We start from the raw sequence: 22,102 nt of genomic DNA on the forward strand, positions 1-22,102 counted from the left end.
AGTCCCATTGCTCTCATTATAAACAAGAAAAGAAAAACGCAGACATACATATGCATGTGCATATTTGTACTTGTATGATAACTTGGTTTCTACCAATTGTTTAAAACCAGCTAATGTTACAGTCAATTCCAGTATCCTCTCAAAGTTAGCCAAAATTAATTGCCCCTCTTCAAAAATCATAAGTAGATTTAAAATCTAAAGCATGCTTAGGATGAACCTTCATGAATTTTTGTTTAACAAAATCAATATTGTATGCCAAAAATAGAATGCTTCTTGGAAAATAGTCAAAAGAAGGAAATTCATTATGTAACACAAAAAATCAGCACCTGATTGAGACAAAGCGATTGCTGTATGCATGAGTTAAAAGACTTAATTGTGTTTGGATCCTATATCAGAAATAATATCCTCTTTTCTTGGTTATCTTCCTGAGTGTGCCCCTTGAATGACAAAGGCATAATACACGCATGCTGGCCAGTGACTAAAGAAATTTATAAATTGTTGTAAATATGATTATATTTCATAATATTATGAAGGGTTTGTGTGTAAGTTCCTCATTAATTTCTCCAGGGCTCTTAATGTCAACTTAGGTAAAATTCATTAGAACAACCATATTTTAGGAAAATTGCGCTGATGAACAAAGACTACCACATATTTAAGGAAAATAAGAACAGATGAAAGCTGTTCCTGAGAAATGGAGTAAGAAGTGTTTGAGTCAGTGACAGATGGAGAAGGAGGGAAAAAAAAAAATTGTGACATCTGTTAAACCAGATTTGGAAGAGTCATTTACACACCATGGACGAACTGTAACTTATTCCTGGAAAGTGCTTGCTGACGAGGTTGTGCTACTTCTTGGCTATGAATAGATTTAGTTATTGATCAATCAGAATGCTTTTGGAAATCTTGTTTTGTTTGGATTGCTAAAAAATATCCTATTTATCCAAGCAAAGTCCACTTGCTTCATGACATTGCATCAGCCTTAGGGCATTTGGAGGCCAGTGTCCTTGCAGACAAGGGGATTCTGGAAGTCCCATATTTTTAGGACAGTCACCTCATCTAATGGGACGAGTTGTGTGTATTTTTTTTATTGTGGCCTACTCTTGGTATTTATATATATATATATTTTTTCAGATTTGAAGGGATCCTAAAAATATACCGAGTTAATTAGCATTATTTTAATTTTTATATTAATCTAAATTGAAATTATAGTTAACCTCAAATAAAGTATCTTATCATTTAAAAAAGATTTTTAATGTTTTATTTATTTTTAAGAGAGAAAGAGAGAGTGCAAGCTGGGGAGGGGCAGAGAGAGAGGGAGACACAGAATCCGAAGCAGGCTCCAAGCTCTGAGCTGTCAGCACAGAGCCAGAGGCTGGCCTCGGATTCACGAACCGTGAGATTATGACCTGAGCTGAAGTCAGACGCTTAACTGACTGAGCTACCCAGGCACCCCAAAGTATCTTATCATTCGATCTACTGCCTGTATTTATTTATCCAATCAAGAATTCTTACACCCCATGTGTCAAAGAGATTCTACAATTCCTTTGACTCTGTCCCCAAGTTTTAAAGCAATGTTTACTTACCTGCTGACTAATCCTGAGGTTTCTCTCATCACCATATTTTCATTTCCTTCTCATTAAATTTCCATCCTCTTTTTTGCAAAGGTAGGCATCTTTGGAAATCTCTTCTGCAATGAAAGGAGAATAAACAGAAGCCAAGAAACAAAATGAAAATAAGGATTGCAAAATATTTTGTGATTTTTCAATTTTTCTGCACTTCTATAGAAGTAACAGAGAGAAAAAACATGGGACCTTAATATATCTTTCAGTCTGAGCTGATTTTAAGACTTGTGAAAGAAGTGATGGTGGGAAGAGAAAATAAATTTTTAGGGAAGTACAATAAATACAAAAAATAAGTTATCAAAGATCAACAACAACAACTCAAGGTTTTTGTTTAAAGGAATTCACATAGGGTGCCTGGGTGGCTCAGTTGGTAAGCGTCTGACTTCAGCTCAGGTCATGATCTCACAGTTCGTGACTTCGAGCCCCTCGTGGGGCTCTGTGCTGACAGCTCAGAGCCTGGAGCCTGCTTCAGATGCTGTGTCTCCCTCTCTCTCTGCTCCTCCCCCACTCACACTCTCTCTCTCTCTCAAAAATAAATAAACATTAAAAAAAAAATTAAAGGAATTCCCATAAAAGGAATCTGCATCAGAATGGTCATGAAAAAAGCCGGAATGAAATTGAAATCAGTAATAAAATATTAGAGCCGGAAAAACCTTAGGGAAAATATAATGAAAATCCCATTATACAGACAAAAAAAGAAAAAAAAAACATAAAAAAAAACAAAAACAAAAAAACAAAAGACAAACAAACAAAAAAAAACAACCCAAACGCAAAAAGCTTACCTGATTTGCCTAAGGTGATGTCGCTATGAAAATTCAGAGCCAAACTCACTTCTCAGACCAGTGCTTCACCAATTAGAGATTAATAAAAGTAAGAAAAAAAAAAAAAGTTAAAAAAATAAAAAGCAGATCTTAGATCTTTCCTTTTCCTAGAGGTCCTGATTCAGTTGGTCTGGGACGGAACCCTAAATATCTTATTTCCTTGACTAATAGCAGGGAACCATAGAAAGGAAGAAGGCAAGACATGACCTGAAGTAGCAGCAAAGAGAAAGGATAAAAAAGGAGAGGTGAGCATGTTTTTGATAGTTTCCCCTAATGTGTGTCATGTCTCTTTTCTGTAACCGCATGCGGAAGGATAGCTGGGTCTGCACCAGAGTTGAGGTGTTTCTCCATTCTTTTGTCAGGTTTATCTCAAAGTATGTATAAGAGGCTGTCACATCAAAATCGTAGAACAGTGATCATACGTATTTCCAGGATTGTCTCCACATAATTTAATCACAATCTCTACAGATAGGGCCCTGGATTCCGTACATTTTACAAACTCCACTGTGACTTTTCACTAACCATATCACTTGTACACCTGGCTCCTGGAGTCCAGGGAGGGCACGCTGCTTTATTTTGTATCTGAGATATTTGGTGTAGACCCAGAGTTTTAGGAGGTGCTCAATAAATGTGATAGGTAAATGGTTAAATTAAATGAGCAATTATGAATAGTAAAACTTACTAAATTTCAGTGTTTAAAAACTTAATTTGTATACATGTCAATTACTGCATATGCATGTGTGTTTTTTTTTTTTAAATAAATGGTGGATTTTTGCATTTTTCTAAGAAATACCAGCTGCTGTTCTGTCCTCTATAGCATCAGAAGGAAGCAGTTTGGGTACATAAAAATGACACATTGGTTCTAGGATATCAAAAATGAATGATTTTTATCTTTGAAAGATACTCATCAAATCAGAAATCTCCACCAAAAGTAACTAAGAGATTTTAGTAATCAAAATAAAATACTAATGGTAATATGAGTGAAGCCATAATGTACCTGAAGACTGAAATAAACTTGAAATAGTTCAATTTCTGTATACCTTTTGCTTTCTCCAGGAACTTTTTTGCAAAATAGTCACTAGGCTGCAGAGATAGCCCACTAGACGATGTTATTAATATGCAATCTTCCTTCCCGAAACAGTTTACATATGCAATATACAGCATCTGGACCTTGTAATTGAATTTTTGAAGTTCGCTGTGCTTTGGGGGCTGCATATGGGTCAGTAATCATTATCCAGACACCATCGTTCATAGTACACATATAATTAATCAACTCATTAATTATGGAAAAAGAGTCTCAGGGAAGTCTAGCACACCTATTTCTTAAACAAATATTTCACCCCTGAGCTGCAAAAGTAGCATCTCCATTACCCGTGCCTTAGATTACTGTTAGCGATTTATTTAGGGAGCTTTTAGAACAAGCTCCATGACAAAAGTCAATATAAAAATCTTTCAGACACAGGACCCGTCATATATAGCCACAGAATTTAATCACTTTCTGGTTAAATCACTGTTTTGGATCTTTATCTTCTGAAGCTAATGTCAATAACACTTTATTTTTAATTTAACTACATTCAGCCAACTCTAGGAGAAACAAATCATGCTCTTTTTTATTTGTAGTTTTAGTAGATGGTTGCCAGGGTAAAATTGATAATTAGGGAAAGGAAAATCTTTCTCAGAGTTTTTTTTTTTTTTTTTTTTTTTTCCTTGTTACACATTAGCGAGCTCAGGTTGTTTAATAAAGATACTTTATAGATGCATGGGGGGGCGGGCAGGGGAAAGTCTATAAATATATTTTCTCACTTTCCTGGCTCATTAGCTAACCTGACCTGACCATTTTCTTTTGCTACTCGTCAATCCTACTTTTTGCTATTTTTTCCCCTGCTCCTAACAATTTATCTTCATGATGCATTGGCTTATGTTATGACCTACAAAACTCCTTGCAGAGAGACATCAACATGATATGAAAAAGAGACTAATTGTGTAAGATAAATGCCAATCCCAAAATAATAATAAAATATAATCGGATATCAACTCAAGGTAGAGACAAGAACGGCTGTTTAATAGAGTTTTGTAGTGAAATGCATAGAGAGCTTAAGGAAGATGAACAGCTGTTTTCTGTCTTCAGTGAAGCTAGAAATAACTTAGGCTTAAAATGAGAGACGTGAAGAAGAGATTTCTGTCTGTAGATTTCTAATGAGATTTCTAGTCAGAGAACCATACAATCTATAGAACTTTCTTTCTTGTTAGATGCAGAGAAACAGGAGGTAAGTTAGGGACTATTCAATTTAGAGATAGGAGGAAAGATCAATTGTTCCTCTTTTTCTAATAACCACGTTTTTCTGACCTCTTCGTCTCACTTTTCTGTCTCTGAGCCCCTCTGTTTTGAAATGATAAAATACCATACAGATCCAGGCTTAAACTTCTAGCCATCTGGCCAAGGTCCTGTAGAAAATAAGCGATAACCAAGACAGAGCTGAATTCCTGAAGTTTTAGAACTGTCACTTGTATCTTCACAATTTAATCCAGTTTTAAATGCTTTTAGTGGAGAATTGGCCAGAGAAGTCACATTAACGTCTATCTAAACACAAAAATTTCTCTGCTTTCAACAAGGTATGTTCCCAATTACAGAATTTATCCCTGTATCCCTGCTCCATGGTCAGTTGGGACTTTTTCTCCATATCGTTAAGTAAATAAACGTAGGACAGCGTGATAAGTAATGTGATATAAAGTGGAGAGGTTGTAGGCGGAAGGAAGTATCTAGGCAAAGGAAACATTTCAAATAAGATCAACAAAATGTCTCCAGGTTATTTTAGATGGATAAAAGGAGGAAAGAAGAGGAAACAGACCACAAAAATCCAGAATGTTAAACTAAAGACTTTCATGCATGGTTTTCAAACACATTGTAGCTATGGATAACTTTTTTTTTTCCCCCAAAAGAAATCTACTGAGGAAGTTTAATATGGAAATCAGATAAACACAGAGGTGCAATTCCTTTGGAGAATCTGTAGGGAATCTGGAGCTTCTACTAAACCTCAGCAATGCTTTTTAAATAGTTTCGTCAAGCCTTTTCTGTTCACAGGCCAAGTTTTCAAATCCCAGCCCTCAATGCTGGAGGCAAGTTTTGCTACAGCGAAAGTGTATAATCAGATTTACATTCTCACCTTTACATATGGCAATATTTGGTTGTTCAGACCTTATAAATTATAGACCATTCGTGCCTCCATTATGGCCCCTGCCTTAAACCAGATAACATCACAATTCCACATGATGACAGAAGGGTCAGGCCAAAAATAAAACAGCTGATACTCTGATTCCCTAATTAAGGTGTGGGCAGAAGAGAAGCACGACTCACACCCACCAACCACCAGTTATTTGAAAACTGAATTTAACCAGTATAAGATATTTGAAAATGGCGTAGTTAATAATACCCCATTATTTCTCCTTAAATCAATGAAAGTCTTATTTATATTCTAGTTTTCATTATTCCTTTCTTACTGAAATACCCACCTTTACCACCTCTGAAGATCTATCTTACTTATCTCTTGTTTTTGCTTTTATGATTCCATCTTCTTAATTTAAAAATTTGAGATTTTTTTCCTCCTGTGTCTCTTTTTTATTTATTTATTTATTTATTTATTTATTTATTTATTTTTTAGTTTATATTTGAGAGAGAAAGAGAGAGACAGAGCATGAGCAGGGGAGGGACGGAGAGATGGAGACAAAATCTGAAGTAGGCTCCACGCTGTCAGCACAGAGCCCAACGTGGGGCTCGAACCCACGAACCTCATGACCATAACCTGAGCTGAAGTTGGAGGCTTAACAGACTGAGCCACCCAGGCACCCCAGCCTCTGCCTCTTTTTTAGGATCAAAACTTTCTTTTTTTTATTTTCAATATATGAAATTTATTGTCAAATTGGTTTCCATACAACACCCAGTGCTCATCCCGACAGGTGCCCTCCTCGATACCCATCACCCATCCTCCCCTCCCTCCCAACCCCATCAACCCTCAGTTTGTTCCCAGTTTTCAAGAGTCTCTTATGCTTTGGCTCTCTCCCACTCTAACTTTTTTTTTTCCTTCCCCTCCCCCATTGGTTTCTGTTAAGTTTCTCAGGATCCACATAACAGTGAAAACATACGGTATCTGTCTTTCTCTGTATGGCTTATTTCCCTTAGCATCACACTCTCCAGTTCCCTCCACGTTGCTACAAAACGCCATATTTCATTCTTTCTCATTGCCACGTAGTACTCCATTGTGTATATAAACCACAATTTCTTTATCCATTCGTCAGTTGATGGACATTTAGGCTCTTTCCATAATTTGGCTATTGTTGAAAGTGCTGCTATAAACATTGGGGTACAAGTGCCCCTATGCTAGGATCAAACCTTTCACGAAGGACAAGGACCATAACTGACTGACATCTATAAACCCATGTTTACTCATAGGCAACAGCACATTAAGTCTAAAATATGAACACAGCATATAATACTCTTTAGTATTTTTTTAATTCTTTAAATCTTTATTTATTTTTGAGAAAGAGAGAAAGAAAGACACAGAGTGCAAGCAGAGGAGGAACAGAGAGAGAGGGAGACGCAGAATCTGAAGCAGGCTGCCCAGGCTCTGAGCTGTTAGCACAAAGCCCGATGCGGGTCTTGAACCCACGAACTGTGAGTTCATGACCTCAGCAGGAGTCAGATGCTTAACCGAATGAGCCACCCAGGTGCCCCATAATACTCTTTAATATTGGAGATGCCATGCACCTAACCCAAACAAAGATATGTCTATAGTTCACATGTTCACAGCTAAAGTTCCGTGTTAATAAATACAGATTTGAAATGCGTTTTTAATAATTTTGTTTTTGAATCATTAAAGGTATCATTTCTAGTTTCCATTTTTTAGATCCATTTTTGCTTTCTTTTATTTTAATCCTTTTTACTATGATAAAAAGCTCACAGACACTAGGGGCTTAGAACTTTGTTAAACTAGTTGGGATAATAAAGTCTGGTCTGGATTAAAGCACTAGGTCAATGAAAACTAGAGCTAAGTATAGAACTGCTTTCTTCTGTTCACCATTAACCAGAGAAACTAGATAGCATTCTTCATGATGATCGCTGTTCTCCACTAACATGGTTCATATGTTTCTGCCTAGCACCATGTAATATGCACTGACTTCCTGGAGAAGAATAAACTTCCCTATCCCACTGCTGTCAGGCTTAAGCACCAACTTATGTGGTGCATTAATCGGTTCAGGCTGCCATAACAAAATACAGACCGTGAGGCTAAAACAACAGAAATTTATTTTCTCACTGTTCAGGATGCTGGAAATCCAAGATCAAGGGGTCAGCAGGTTTGGATTCTGATGAGACTTCTCCTTCTGGCTTGCAGACAGCTGCCTTTTTGCTATGTCTGTTCCTGGGCATCCCTCTGTGTGCTTGTGCATCTTTGGTCTCTCTCTCTCCTCTCTCTCTCTCTCTCTCTCTCTTTTTTTTTTTTTTTTTTGTTCAAGTTTATTTATTTATTTATTTTGAGAGAGAGAGCATGTATGGGGTAGAGACAGAGAGAGAGAGACTCAAACACATGAATGGTGAGATCATGACCTGAGCTGAAACCAAGAGTCAGACACTAACTGACTGAGTCACCCAGGCACCTGTCTCTCTCTTCTTGTGAGCGCACAGTTATACTGGACTAGAGCCCCCACAGTGGTGACCATTAACCTTAATTACCTCCTTAAACGTCCCAACTCTAAATACAATAACGCTGGGAGTTGGAGATTCAATATTTTGAGGCACAATTCAGTCCGTAAAACTGAAGTCATGAAGTGATGAGACCCAAGTGAAAGTAACGCTTGCAAATTTTGAATAAAACACTCAAGATCCAATTCATGGTTCTACTATAGCTCTCTTCTCTCTGCCATTAGGCCAATATGTACTCAGAAGGCGCTGCCTCTTCACTCTGGACCCTGGATTAAAGAGGACAGGGAACAGGGAAGAAGACTATTCGTAACTAACAAGAAGAAGAAGTCACCAATTTTCCCACTAACATTCTGAAACTGACAGATCTGTTAATGCCAGAGTTTAGCTTTGAAAAGCTTATTAATAAATTAGTAACCAGAAATAGAAAAGTATTTTTCTGCAATTTTTTACTTTGAGGTGAGGCTTCAGGCTGCAAGGAATTTATTATTAGAGGCTGAATGAAATGCAAAGACAAACTATTTGGTAAAATGATTACTTGCAAGTACTTAAAAGGCAATTGCTTAAGCAAATTGGCTGATGGGCATGTTACTAGCATATTACTCTCTTCCTGGATCATCGTTACTTGCATTTGCAAAGGTACTACATGAGAAAGACAGGGTATAAATTGTTGGCCAGTTAACAAGGAGAATTAAAAAAGAAGAGAGAAATTCCAGAAATTTTGGGACTTGAAGGATTAAAACATGTTAAGTCTTTCTCATATCCATCTTATAAGAGATAAATTAAGACATGTTTTTAGTGATAAAGGCCAATTCAAACTTAGCCTTTGATAAAAAAGTTTAAATTAAAAATAAATAAAAAATAAAATAAAATAAAAGAGTGTAGCTTTCATAATCTTAAATAAGTTAAATAAGTAACACCCAGTAATTCTTTACAGGGTTCAGAGAAAAGAGACTGAGAATGTATTTCTTATGTGAAAGCCTGATGATTGGATGAACCTATAATTTAATTTAGGGCTAGACTTGTATATGGAAAAGGATCATGGATGTAATTAGAGGACATGAATCTTCCTGTAATAAAATTAATATTTACAAAAGTCCACAACAATTTTACAGAAGTATACTGACAACAGAGCCACCGCCCTGGATTAAAAGAGGCTGGGATCATTTGACTTAAAATGACTTCTGGTCTGCCAATATTTATGGACAGAATAGAGGCCTACCTCCATGGGGGATATATTCTCCAATTTCTGATTTCTTCAGGAAAATAAAGAAAAAGGAATAACCTCCCAGAGGTTGTAATTAAGAGCTGTGGAAAACTCTTGGATATCACCCACTCATGGATAGGGGTGATACTACTAGGAATTTTGAAGAAACAGAAACACCCCCACCAAGTTATCACAATACTCAGATCCACTGTGGGCATTCTAGTCTACTATTTTGTGAATGAAAGTTTGTGGGGTGTGTGTGTGTGTGTGTGTGTGTGTGTGTATGAGAAACATAGAGGGAGAGGAAGAGGTGGGGGTGGAGATCGGGAGGGAGAGAGACCAATTATTTCAAAACAGACTTTTTTATCCTTTTACAATTTCATAATATAGTTTACAGTAGGCACTACTTTTCTGAATTATTTCATTTTTACCTGTGTTAGTGTGGAATTTGTTAAAGTTGTTTAACCTTTTTTCTCTTTGTCTTCTCTTACTCTCTCCAAACTCATGTCTGTCTGTCTCTTTCATACATATGCTTCCATACATGTCTTTTAGTAATAAAGAAGAAAGCACAACTATGAGATTCCCACTGGTCGTACAGGGCAGCTAAGTAGTTAATAAATAAGGCAGGTAGACAATGACCTCCATGGAGAAATATAAAGGAGAGGCCATATAGAGTTCTCCGTCCAAACACAAAGAAATCCTTGTTAATCCTTCCATGGTGTGTATATATACAGTGTGTGTGTGTGTATATATATATATATATATATGTGTGTGTGTGTGTGTGTATAAAATACCTCTTTGTATATAATACCTTTCTCTCTCTTCCTCTCTCTCTCTCTCTCTCTCTCTCTCTCTATATATATATATATATATATATATTTATATATATAATATGTTTGTCTTTCAGTTGTATCAAAATAATATTTGGATGACCTTGGGAAAAAATATTTTTTTATCATATTTTTAAATCTTTGTTAGGTAATAAGACTTGTCAGGAACAAGATGTATGTAGGACAGTGTGTGGGGTGGAGGGCAGTGGATGAAAAAAGAAGGCAAGAGACAGAATGGGGAAGTCAACACACATTTTCAATCTCATCTTTTTGCCTGAATTTGGAGTTTCCTAATGCATGGAAATTCCTAAATTTTCTTTCTTCAAATTGTGTATATTGGGAATCTACTTTTCAACTCCAAAACTTTAAAACCACTTACAATTTAAGAGGACATTTTTTTTTTCTAAATACATTATATAAACACTCAAATTGAAATCTAAAATGTTCTGGTGTTTCTCTTATTTATAAAGTGTTTGCTGTTCATTAATTCGTTTAAGTTGACATCATGCTGGTGTTTCATTTGCTGTGCTATTGAAGTAGTTTCTTAGTTCAATGATGAAATATATTTAATATTACAGTACATTGCTTTGCTAGATATCACTCTGCTGAAGTTACGCTTATGGGCAATATTAAGTAGTCTATTTCTCTACAATGTGGAAACTAATGGGAGTTCACAGAGTAAAAGTCATATTACATCCCAGTTCTCTGATACAGTAAGCTCATCTGAGAATTATTTTTCAACTATGTATTAAGTTGTTTATTGTTAGGGGCCTCTGTTGAAGAGGTGAGGAGTGGTTGTAATTGAAGGTGTTTATCTTGGAAGGTTCTGGGAGATTGGGAAAGAAGAGGTCCCAGCACTGAGCCAGTGGGAATGGAATTTAGTGATTGGAAGGTAGCACAATGGGAAATAAGATACAATGAAGGAGACAAAGCCAACAGAAGCAGAGACATGGAACAAGCTTTGAACAACTGATAGGAAAAAACAATCTAGGCTATTGTACTGATGTGCCTAAGCAATATAGTTGCAAAATTACAAAAAGTAAGCAGTTCATTCAGAGATCATACAGGGACCATAGTGATAGGTAGCAGAGTTGATTCAATAAAGGCAAAAAAAAAAAAAAAAACCCTTGCATTTTATTTTACAATAAGTTTCAAGATTGAATCTGATACCTACCCTATGTTAAATGGTGCAATAATCACATACTTTGATTCAAGATAAGAAATATTTATTGATAAATTTTTATATACATGTAAGAAACAATAGTAAGTGAAAGAATAAGACAGACTCTGACTTTCAGAAACTTTCATGCCAATTTCTAGGGACATAATAAAGGTTTAAATAGTTGAAAAGACATTGTAAGCCAAATGCCACAATAGACTTACAAAGAAAGCATTAGAACACTCTAATGGAGGAAGTCAATAGAGGTTTTCTTGGAAGATATAGCACTTGATATGGTCAATAAAAGAGGATAAAATATTGAAAATTAGAAATGGTGTATACATATTCCATGCAGGAAAAATGTTTAGACAATATTGCAGAAGTAGAAAAGCAGAGGGTATATTTGTTCCAATTTGTCAGAATAATAATTACATATACACACACACACACACACACACACACGCATGTGTCTTATAAGTATATGTATTATATCAACATATACAAATATATGCACACATACACATAAACTGACAAAAGACTGACAAAATAGATTGAGATTTATGCTGGTTTTTTCCCCCCTCATTACCTTTTCCTAAACTAATCATAATAAACTCAATTCTCTTGAACACATAAAACAGATTTGGTCAATACAAATTCACTCCATTTATTACAGTGACTGTACCTTTATTCTCTTATTAATTCAACCAACCAAAAGACATTGAGTACTTGCCATAAAATAGGAAATACCTAAAGTGTTGGCATGAACAAATAAAATCTCCAGCTTTACTGAACTTGCATTCTAATGAGGGAAAGAGAATAATTGGTGATGGAAAGTATATGGGTTACATGAGAAATTATAGAGAAAGTCTCTCTGAGGAAATAACATTAAATGGCAAACTTAAAAATGTAATGAATCATGTATGGCAAGAGCCAAGGAAAGAACTTCCCAGAAATAGAGAAGAAATACAAAGTTGCTAGTGTGAGGACATTCTGTGCCAAGTCAAAGGCAACAATCACTCTGGTAAATTGATTACAAAAGTGGTTGAAATACTCCCCCCTCCCATTTCCCATGTCTGTCTGTTGTGATATTATATTCCATTTCTTTCAATCAAGTAATGGAGTCTGTGTCCCCTCCATGTGAATTTGAACTAGCTTTATAACTTTCACTGACCAGAAGAATATGGTACAAGTGACTTTGTATCAGTTCTGAGTCAGGCCTTGACATTACAAGTCATGTTCTGGGGAATCCTGCCACTTCCAAGAGAACAAGCCTGAGGTAGATTGTTGGAGGATAAAAATTCTGTGGAGCTTAGTTGGTTCAGTTCATTTGTCACAGCTAACAGCCAAGATCAGCCAAGGTGAACTGCAATTGACCTATGAGATGACCAGGGATGTGACACAGCAGGTAGTTAGCTAGACATGAGCTGGAGGCCAGGGTGGCGGTAAACAGTGGTTTGTGGCTTCCCCCCTCCGGAGTTATCATACCAAGAACAAGCAGGTGCAGAGTATGCTACTCTCTTTCCAGCCTGTGTCTTATAATAACCTGTAGCTTCATTATAATATATTTACATTGTGGGTTTGATGTCCCCCTTCCCCCCTACAATGAGTGAAGATGGTCATGACAGCTCCAGCAAGAACCTTGTAGGGCCAAATACTCCCCCTCCTGACCAGTGTAAGGAGTCCCTCAGATGACTGGCAACAACTTCAGTTAGATATGGCATTAGCTATGACCGACAACCTATGCAAACAACACAAGAAAAGACACCCCTAACACCACTATAGTTACCACCTCTCCCGTCTTGAGAGTGTACTATCCTTAATAAATGGCTTTGTACTTGCTACTTTCTTTCTGGATGTCTTTATTTCAGCATGGGTCCTCATGTAAATCTTTCATAAGGAATTCAAGAACCGAGACCTTCATTCATACAATGCAGAATCTCCCACTGGGAACGGATACTTGATTGATCCCAGTCAAGATCAGTCAAGTCTGGTCCAGATCAAGAGAACCACAGAGCAAACCTGTAGAATCTTAAGCAACAATAAATTTCTGTTTAAGCCATTAAATTTTAGAATGATTTATTATTCAGCAACGACTTTTGCTATACTCACTTAAGCAATAAAAGATACTTAATTTTACATTCCAAGATATTTCAAGTTGGTTCTGATGCTTACCCTAATGACCTACGTTGGTCATTGGTTTTGTTGTTTTTGCTGTTAGCATTTGTCCTCAGACTGATATACTCTTATAAGATAACTGCTACTTTGGGACACCTGGGTGGCTCAGTCAGTTAAGCATCTGACTTAGGCTCAGGTCATGATCTCGCGGTTTGTGAGTTTGAGCCCTGCGTTGGGCTCTGTACTGACAGCTCAGAGCCTGGAGCATATTTTGGATTCTGTGTCTCCCTCTCTCTGTTCCTCCCCCACTTGCACTCTGTCTCTGTCTCTCATAAATAAATACACACTAAAAAAAATTAAAAAATATAACTCCTACTTTTCAAAACATCGTTTCTTTATGTACCACTTTTTAAGACAGGAAGAAACAGTATTTCTTCTCATTTCTATTTTGTTCAGGGAGAAAAAAAAATATCTATTCAGAAGTTCCTCAGTATATTTCTTAATGCCTTGTTGGTCAAGATTGAGTTAGTCACTCCAAATGCATTATGTATATAAATGAAATTGAAAGGAAATTGACAAGCTTACCTTACTATTATTTATTCCATGGACATATGCCACTCAAACATAAATCAACATCTAAAAATTAAAGAAGGTGGGGGTGCCTGGGTGGCTATGGGCTCTTGATTCAGGTCATGATCCCAGAGTCATGGGATTGAGTCCCACATTGGGCTCTGTGCTGAGTGTGGAGCCTGCTTAAGATTCTCTTTCTCTTTCTGTCCCTCTCCCCCACTTGCACACACTCTCTCTAAAAAGATAAATTAAAGAAAAAAGGAAGAAAGAAAGAAAGAAAGAAAGAAAGAAAGAAAGAAAGAAAAGGAAAGAAGGTGAAAAAAGTTGATAGCTAAACAATGAAGAACAAAAGCAAAAAACACTTTTATTTTTTATATATTAATTTTTTTCAATGTTTATTTTTGAGACACAGTAAGAGACAGAGCATGAGTGGAGGAGGGGAAGAGAGAGAGGGAGACACAGAATCTGAAGCAGGCTCCAGGCTCTGAGCTGTTAGCAGAGAGCCAGACTTGGGGCTCAAATTCAGGAACAGTGAGATCATGACCTGAGCCGAGGTCACTTAACTGACTGAGCCACCCAGGTGCCTCCCCCACCCCAGAATAACTTAAAAAAAAGTTTCTGTTAATTATTCCATAGGCAGCTTATTTGAAAAAGCATAGAGAATAAAGAGAAAAGTAGTTTAAGGTGATCTTGGAGAAGAAGACAGGGTCAATTCATATAAGGTGCCATGGTAAAGAATTTGGATTTTTAATTTTTTTAATGTTTTATTTTATTTTTGATAGAAAGAGCATGAGTTGGGGAGGAATGGCGAGAGAAGATGACAGAAGATCTGAAGCAGGCTCCATGCAGACAGCAGCAAGTCCGATGCAGGACTCGAACTCATGGACAGTGAGACATGACCTGAGCTGAAGTTGATGGCTTAATACACTGAGCGACCTAGACGCCCCAAGAATTTGGAGTTTTTAAGGGTGAGGAAAAGTTGTAGCAGCATTTCAGGTGACTGAGGAATGGATCTTAGGTGAATAATATAGGAGAGTAGGAACAAAGAAACCAACTGGGGAGAGTCCAAGTAAGAGAACAGGACCCGTGTGTTGTGGACTAGAGTAGAAGTGCAAACAGAGAGTGGGAACGGATTCAGGAAGATTCTGAAGAGAAGTGGTTGGATTCCGGGTGACTTTAGGGCCAGACTTGCTGACAAAGCACCTTCTATGAAGGGAATAAAGCCCTGAAGAGTGATTCCAATGTTTCAGCGTCGCTGGAGTTCATGGCCGGGTCATTTCCTAAAGCAGATTATAATTGGTGCAAGGTTTGGAAGAGAGAAGGAATGTTTTGAATAGTTTAAATTTAAAATATCTATTAGACATTCAAGTGGAGATGGTCAGAGAGCAATTAGATAAACACATCTATATCCACTGAGGCTATAGGTCTACAAATAGAGGTATGATCAAGAAATTCCATTCTAGATATATATATACTCCCCCAAAACTGAAAGCAGAGACTTGAACAGACATTTGCACACCATTATTCATAGCAGCATTATTTGCAAGAGCCCAAAGGTAAAAACAACCCACAGGGACATCAGTGGATACATGGATAAACAAAATGTGGTATATACATACAATGGAATATTATTCAACTTTAAAAAGTATTGAAATGCTGATACGTGCTACAATATGGATAACCCTTGTAGTCATTATGCTAAGTAAAATAAATGCTAAGTAAAATAAAAAGTAAAAATTAGTCTATGATTTCACTTATATGAAGATCCTAGAATAGTTAAATTCACAGAGACAGAAAGGAGAATAGTGATTAACAGGTTCTAGAAGGAGGGAGGGATGAGGGATGAGGAATTATTGTTTAATACAAAGTTTCACTTGGGGAAAGTGAAAAAGCTTTGTAGATGGATGGTGGTGATAATTGCTCAACAATATGAATGTACTGGATGACATTGAACTACACACTTAAAGTAATTAAAATGGTAAATTTTATGTGGGTACATTTTAGCACAAAAACAAGTAATGGCACAAACTGACATGTGCAGTTTGTATTTGATACTGTTCCTCCCCCTTATTCTTTCTAAGTTGAAGTAACCTCTGTTACCACTAAATGTCCATTACGAAATAGACTCACCTTATTTTCTTTCCGAAAGGAGTCCCATGTTAAAATTTAATATTATTAGTATTATTAAAAGTAAAGTATATTTGATCCAACATGGAGTCAAATAATACACCAAATAAGATAAAACTGTCAGAGTTCTTGAAATCTAAGACTTCTCCAGAAAAAAATAGCATTTGGATTGTTCTCTCTTGCTATATTCCTTCAGTGTTGATTCATCCAGTTACTGAGTCTTATCAATTGTATTTCCACCATATATGTTTATTCTGTATTTCTTTCTTTTTGTCAGGTTTTAAAACTTTTTACTTGCATATTTTTAAAGTGTGCATTCTGATAATTAAAATCATTTGAACAGAAAAATGGCACTCTAACTAAACTACATTTTATACCCCATGAGCCACCTCAGACCAGCCTGGTTTTGACTCTAGATTTCTCTGTCCATCACATTCAGCTTCTTCCTTCATCAATGACTGTGCAAACTGAAGTCTGCCTGCTTGTGGACCTCTAGATTTCTTTTCTAATCTCATTTGAATTACAGGTCTCCATGAAACCATCGAAGTTATCTCATGGATGTCATGTGAATCACTAGTTTAAAGCCCTAAAATGGCTGCAACCACAAATGTGTAAATTCATCATAGTACCTGTAATGCCTAACACAGCTCCAATCACATCCCAGTTGTTTAATAAATATCTGTTTAAATAAATGAATTAACATAGCAGTCTATGGTCCCACTTCCTAGTTCTTGTTTAATTTCCCTTCACCCTTTCAAATTGAGTTTTATATGTGGTAGAAAAGAAACAAAAAGAAGGAAATGAAAAACGCATTATAGAAAAATAATAAGAACCCAGGTGAGCAGTAGAAATAAGTGGGATCTTGCTGAAAAATACTTCAGTGGAATCACACACTATAAAAACAGAACAAAACCTGAGAGTACATGAAGAGAAGCAGATTTTCCTCGATATGAAACGTAATAGCACCACTTTACTACACTCTATCCTAATAACATTTTCCAGAGTTTTTTTTTAATTCAATTCTGGGCACCATGTTTGAAGAGAGGCATTGGCAAAATTCCTGAATTGAATGGAGTCGGATGTATTTGCTCAGTTCCAATTGAGTTTGACAAGAGGGAAAGTGATGTTTGCAGAGCAGACAAAGAATATTTGAAGTCCAGAAGAGTTGATTACACAGATGACCCCAAGAACCAAGGTGAGTGAGGCTGGACATATGAGATGCACCTTTCTTTTGCACTTTCAAAACTGGAATATTTGATTGTGCTGGCAAAGTACAGTCATCTCCAATGGTCTTTAAAAATTCCTATTAAGATTCATAAGGTCCAGGAGGCTGGTGAGCAATTATTGGCATCTTGTGATCATTTTCCTGCCAATTCCTCAACTCTTACTCACCTGCCCGGCCATGTGTCTCCATTTAAAGTCCCATGCTTCTCTACTGAAAAATCAGTTAATAACTTGCCTTCCTGCATCCAGCCATTTGTAAACAACCTTATCTAACATTATTTATAATTCACTGGCACAGAAATGATAAGGTACTTGGATATTTTCTAAAGTAAAATTACAAGAACTTTAGTAATCTTATCAAGGTAACTGATAGGCTTAAACTTTCTGATAGACAGTATCTGATGTATTATGTTTGACTGGTGGGATACAAATTCGAAGAGACACATCAACAAATTAGAATGTACCTGAACGGGGGGGGGGGGGGGAAGGGGGGGAATGTAACGTTGAAGTGTCTGGAAGACAAGGCATAAAAGAAATGACTGATCATTTGGGAATATTAACCTTGGAAAGGGTCATATCTAAGTAGCATTAATAGCAGTATTCAAATATTTGAATGGCTGTCCCTTGGAGGAGTCAGTAAATCCACTGTAACTTCCAAGTAAGATACTAAGAATAATGGTTGAAATTTATAAAAAGAGATGAATTTGGCTCAAAATAAGGAAGGTGTTTTTAATAGTTCTCATTTTCCCAAAGTAAAACATTTAGCCTTAAGAAGGAGCTCACCAAAAGTTCCAAAATTTCAATGTTGACCAGATGACTACATACGCAAAATTATGAAGAACAGATTTTGGAAGGATTAAGGGAGGGGTATTGGAGCATGCTTTATTATATATTTTATTCTTACTGTCACTCTATGAAGTAAATATTATTTCTATCTTATATAGAGAAAGCGAGACATAGGGAATTTAAGAAACTCGGTAAGTCTATACTGGTAGAAGAAGTTGGTTTTCAGTAGAATTGAGTTCTCTGTGACCATAAAGCCCTACCTTTAAACCCTATGTATACGGTACTGGAAAACAACAGAAAATATGGAAGGAATTTGTCAAAAGCAGTTTCTCTGAGTGGTAAAATTTGAAAACAAAAAACGAAAAAACAAACCAAAAAAAAAAAAAAAAAAACCACACCTTTATTCCAGTATTTTTAGAAACTATCCATAACAAACATTTATTATCTTTTTTTAAATTTTTTTTAACATTTATTCATTTTTGAAAGGCAGAGAGAGACAGAGCACGAATGGAGGAGGGGCAGAAAGAGAGGGAGACACAGAAACAGAAGCAGGCTCCGGGCTCTGAGCTGTCAGCACAGAGCCAGACTCGGGGCTCGAACTCACAGACCATGAGATCATGACCTGAGCTGAAGTCTGCCGCTTAACCGACTGAGCCACCCAGGCGCCCCTATTATCTTAAATAAAATTACGACTATTTTGTGCTTTAAAGCAAAATGGGAAAACTGTTTTCAATTAATCTCTTCTAATTGCACATCTTTTTCATTTCAGGAATCTCTCCTCCAGATACATAATTTTTAACTTTTATTTTGAAATGATTTAAAACAAGAGAAAGACAGCAAGATGCAATAAAAAAAAAAAAAACTTTATAGCAAGAACTTCCTTGTTATCATTTTATCTTATTTATCTTTTCTCTTTTCTGTGTGTGTGTGTTTATCTTCATAACATAACTTCTCAAGTCCTACTCCAACACCACAGGATTCAGTGTAGCTTTCCATCTTATATCTTATCTTATCTTATCTTATCTTATCTTATCTTTTCTTTTCTTTTCTTTTCTTTTCTTTTCCTCTTCTCTTCTCTTCTTTCTTTTCTTTTCTTTTCTTTTCTTTTCTTTTCTTTTCTTTTCTTTTCTTTTCTTTTTTCTTTTCTTTTTAAAAAATAAATTAATGTGTATTCACTTTTGAGAGAGAGAGAAAGGCAGAGTGTGAGCAGGGGAGGAACAGAGAGAGGGAGACACAGAATCCAAAGCAGACTCCAGGCTCCGAGAAGTCAGCACAAAGCCCCATGAGGGGCTGGCTCTAACTCACAAACTGTGAGATCACGACCTGAGCCGAAGCTGGATGCTTAAGCGACTGAGCCACCCAGGCACCCACCTTTCCATCCTTCTATATTTATAACTCCTTTGTGCAACGCTAAAAAATATGGCTCCCATTTTTAACAACTATTTGCTTGCTCCATCATTCTGTATGCGACTAAATGCTGCTTCCTTAGTTCTAACCCACTGGCCATGACTATGCCAATTTCCCCCTCAGTCAGGGCCCTGTACCATCTATCCTACCAAAAAGAACAGTGCTTGCCAAATTCTCAAACTATCCAAGGTCTAGGAGGTAGTAAAGAAGAAAGGGAAGCCACTCCCAGTATACTCATTTTTTTTTAATTTCATATATTCTGTTTTAAAAATTATCTTTCAAAATGTGTAGTATTCATATGTTGGATCTTTGCCATTCAGTCTTTAAAAATAAAACTATCACCTCTCATGATTCTTACCTCTTTTTCCTTTTTGGCATTCTTACAAAATTTTTCAAATGTATATTCTGCATCCATAATTTGATTTTCTGAAGTTTCAACTATGTTCTCTATTGGCTTCAATACTGGATTTTAATGTTGCTATTACATTGTAGTTAATTTGAAGGACTTCCTTACATCAATCAACAGGAATGAAACTTTTGTCCTTATATCTCACACTATTCTTCTCCAGTTTTGACTTTATCTCACTTGAAATCATGGGTCCTTATCACTATTAAGATGTCCAAGTAGATATTTTCCTTTTGTTCCTTTTATATTTGCAATCGTAATCAGAGGCATAATCTCTTTTTAGCATTTTTTTATTTTTCTTGTGTCTAGTAAATTGTATATTTCCCACGTCCTATTTATTTTCTGCCCTACCATTTATTGAAGAGCTTTCTCTAAATGTGATTTTTTTTCTTTTTAAGAGACAAAATGAGGATTACTTATCTCCGTTCATGATGCACATGGGAATTCTAACATTTTCTGTTTCACATATGCTGCCGGAGAGTAGAGCAATTTGTAGAGCTTCACTCCCAATTTCCAGTGACTGGCAGGCATTCTTCTCATGAAGATCTGTTATTTTGATAGTAGAAAAAGAAACTTCATCTTCTTCGGTTGCCTGGAAATGACATTTAGCTCAGATGTACTAAGTGAAAAGTCACATTTTCTTGCACGCGCTATTTTTTGCATTTTCTCTGTCTCTGCTCCTGACTAGTTGTCTAGAGATAGCATTGGGGAGATGGCGAGGGATCACAGAGGCTTTTAAGAGCCCCATGGAGCACAGCTCTTCCCAATTCTAAGTGCATGGCTGACACACTGGCCACTTGGAAGGGACCACTGTAGTAATGTTCACAATATGATAAGATGTAAATACTACAAAAGACTGCTTATCTGTCTGGAAAGACAGTTGTAAAACATTCTATGATGCCTATTTTTACATCCTATTAAACCAAATGAATGTCTGTGTATAAGAAAGATTATCTTCTGAAATATACAAAGGGTGGTTCTCACTTAATCTTCATCAAATGACAGAACTGAACGTTTCTCGCTAATTCAATAGCTTGACTGTGAATCTTAATTTTATGTGTCATTATAATCATGAAAACTTCCAAAAAAGAGCTGAGAGGGTAGAAAGTGGGAGTGAATTTAAGGAATATTTTTTTTTCTGGAATTTCTAGTCTAGCATCATTTTTAACCTGAAAGTTTCATGAAAACAAATATTTCATGTTTTTCTTTCTAAAACTTATTTCCCAAGAAGAAATGATTTGTTCTATTTGTCCTTTTCAAAATGTTAATGTAAAGGGGCACCTGGGTGGCTCAGATGGTTAAGCGTCTGACTTTGGCTCAGGTAATGATCTCACAGTCCATGAGTTCGAGCCCCACGTCGGGCTGTGTGCTGACAGCTCAGAGCCTGGAGCCTGCTTCACATTCTGTGTCTCCCTCTCTCTCTGCCCCTTCCCTGTTCATGCTCTGTCTCTCTCTGTCTCAAAAATAAATAAACAGTAAAAAAAATTAAAAAAAACACAAAATGTTAATGTAAAAATGTCACCATGTAAACTAAGCATCCATTTGTAGGTACAAAGAAGCTGGTAATTGTAAACTATCTTGTACATCATATTATGCTATTTGTTTTCTTTTACTTTTTGATAGGTGTAAGTTTCTAGATATTGAAGACAACTTAACGCCTATTTTTTTAACTTTCAGATATGATTAACACCAACAACCCTATTCCTTATAAAAAATACACAAATGTATTCATTATCAAATATTTATTGAATGTCTAATGTTATCCAGATTCTCATCTTAGTAATAGGGTAGGGATACAACAAAACTCTGACCTTCATAGAGTTATCATTCTGTTCAGGAGTTTTCAGTTTAGAGCATTATTTATCTTGTTTAATTTTGTGCAAACAGCTTAACGTTACTTTTTTTATCTACCTCTCGCCAAAACCTGATTCTGTTGATAGCATTTTGTTATTGACAAAACTTTTCAGTATTTACATCCTACCTTGCTTTAGGCAAAGGCAATAAAGAAAGCATCAGCTGAATCACCTTAAAAATATGAAGGGATATCTCTGCCCAAAACTTTCTGTCATGTAACTTGCCTCTCCATAAACATACCTCTTTTAAAATAAATGGACAGAGGGGCACCCGGGTGGCTCAGTC

The sequence above is a fragment of the Puma concolor genome, chromosome B1 (assembly GCF_028749965.1).
Source record: "Puma concolor isolate L17-30 chromosome B1, mPumCon1.1.hap2, whole genome shotgun sequence".
NCBI classification, from domain to species: Eukaryota; Metazoa; Chordata; class Mammalia; order Carnivora; family Felidae; genus Puma; species Puma concolor.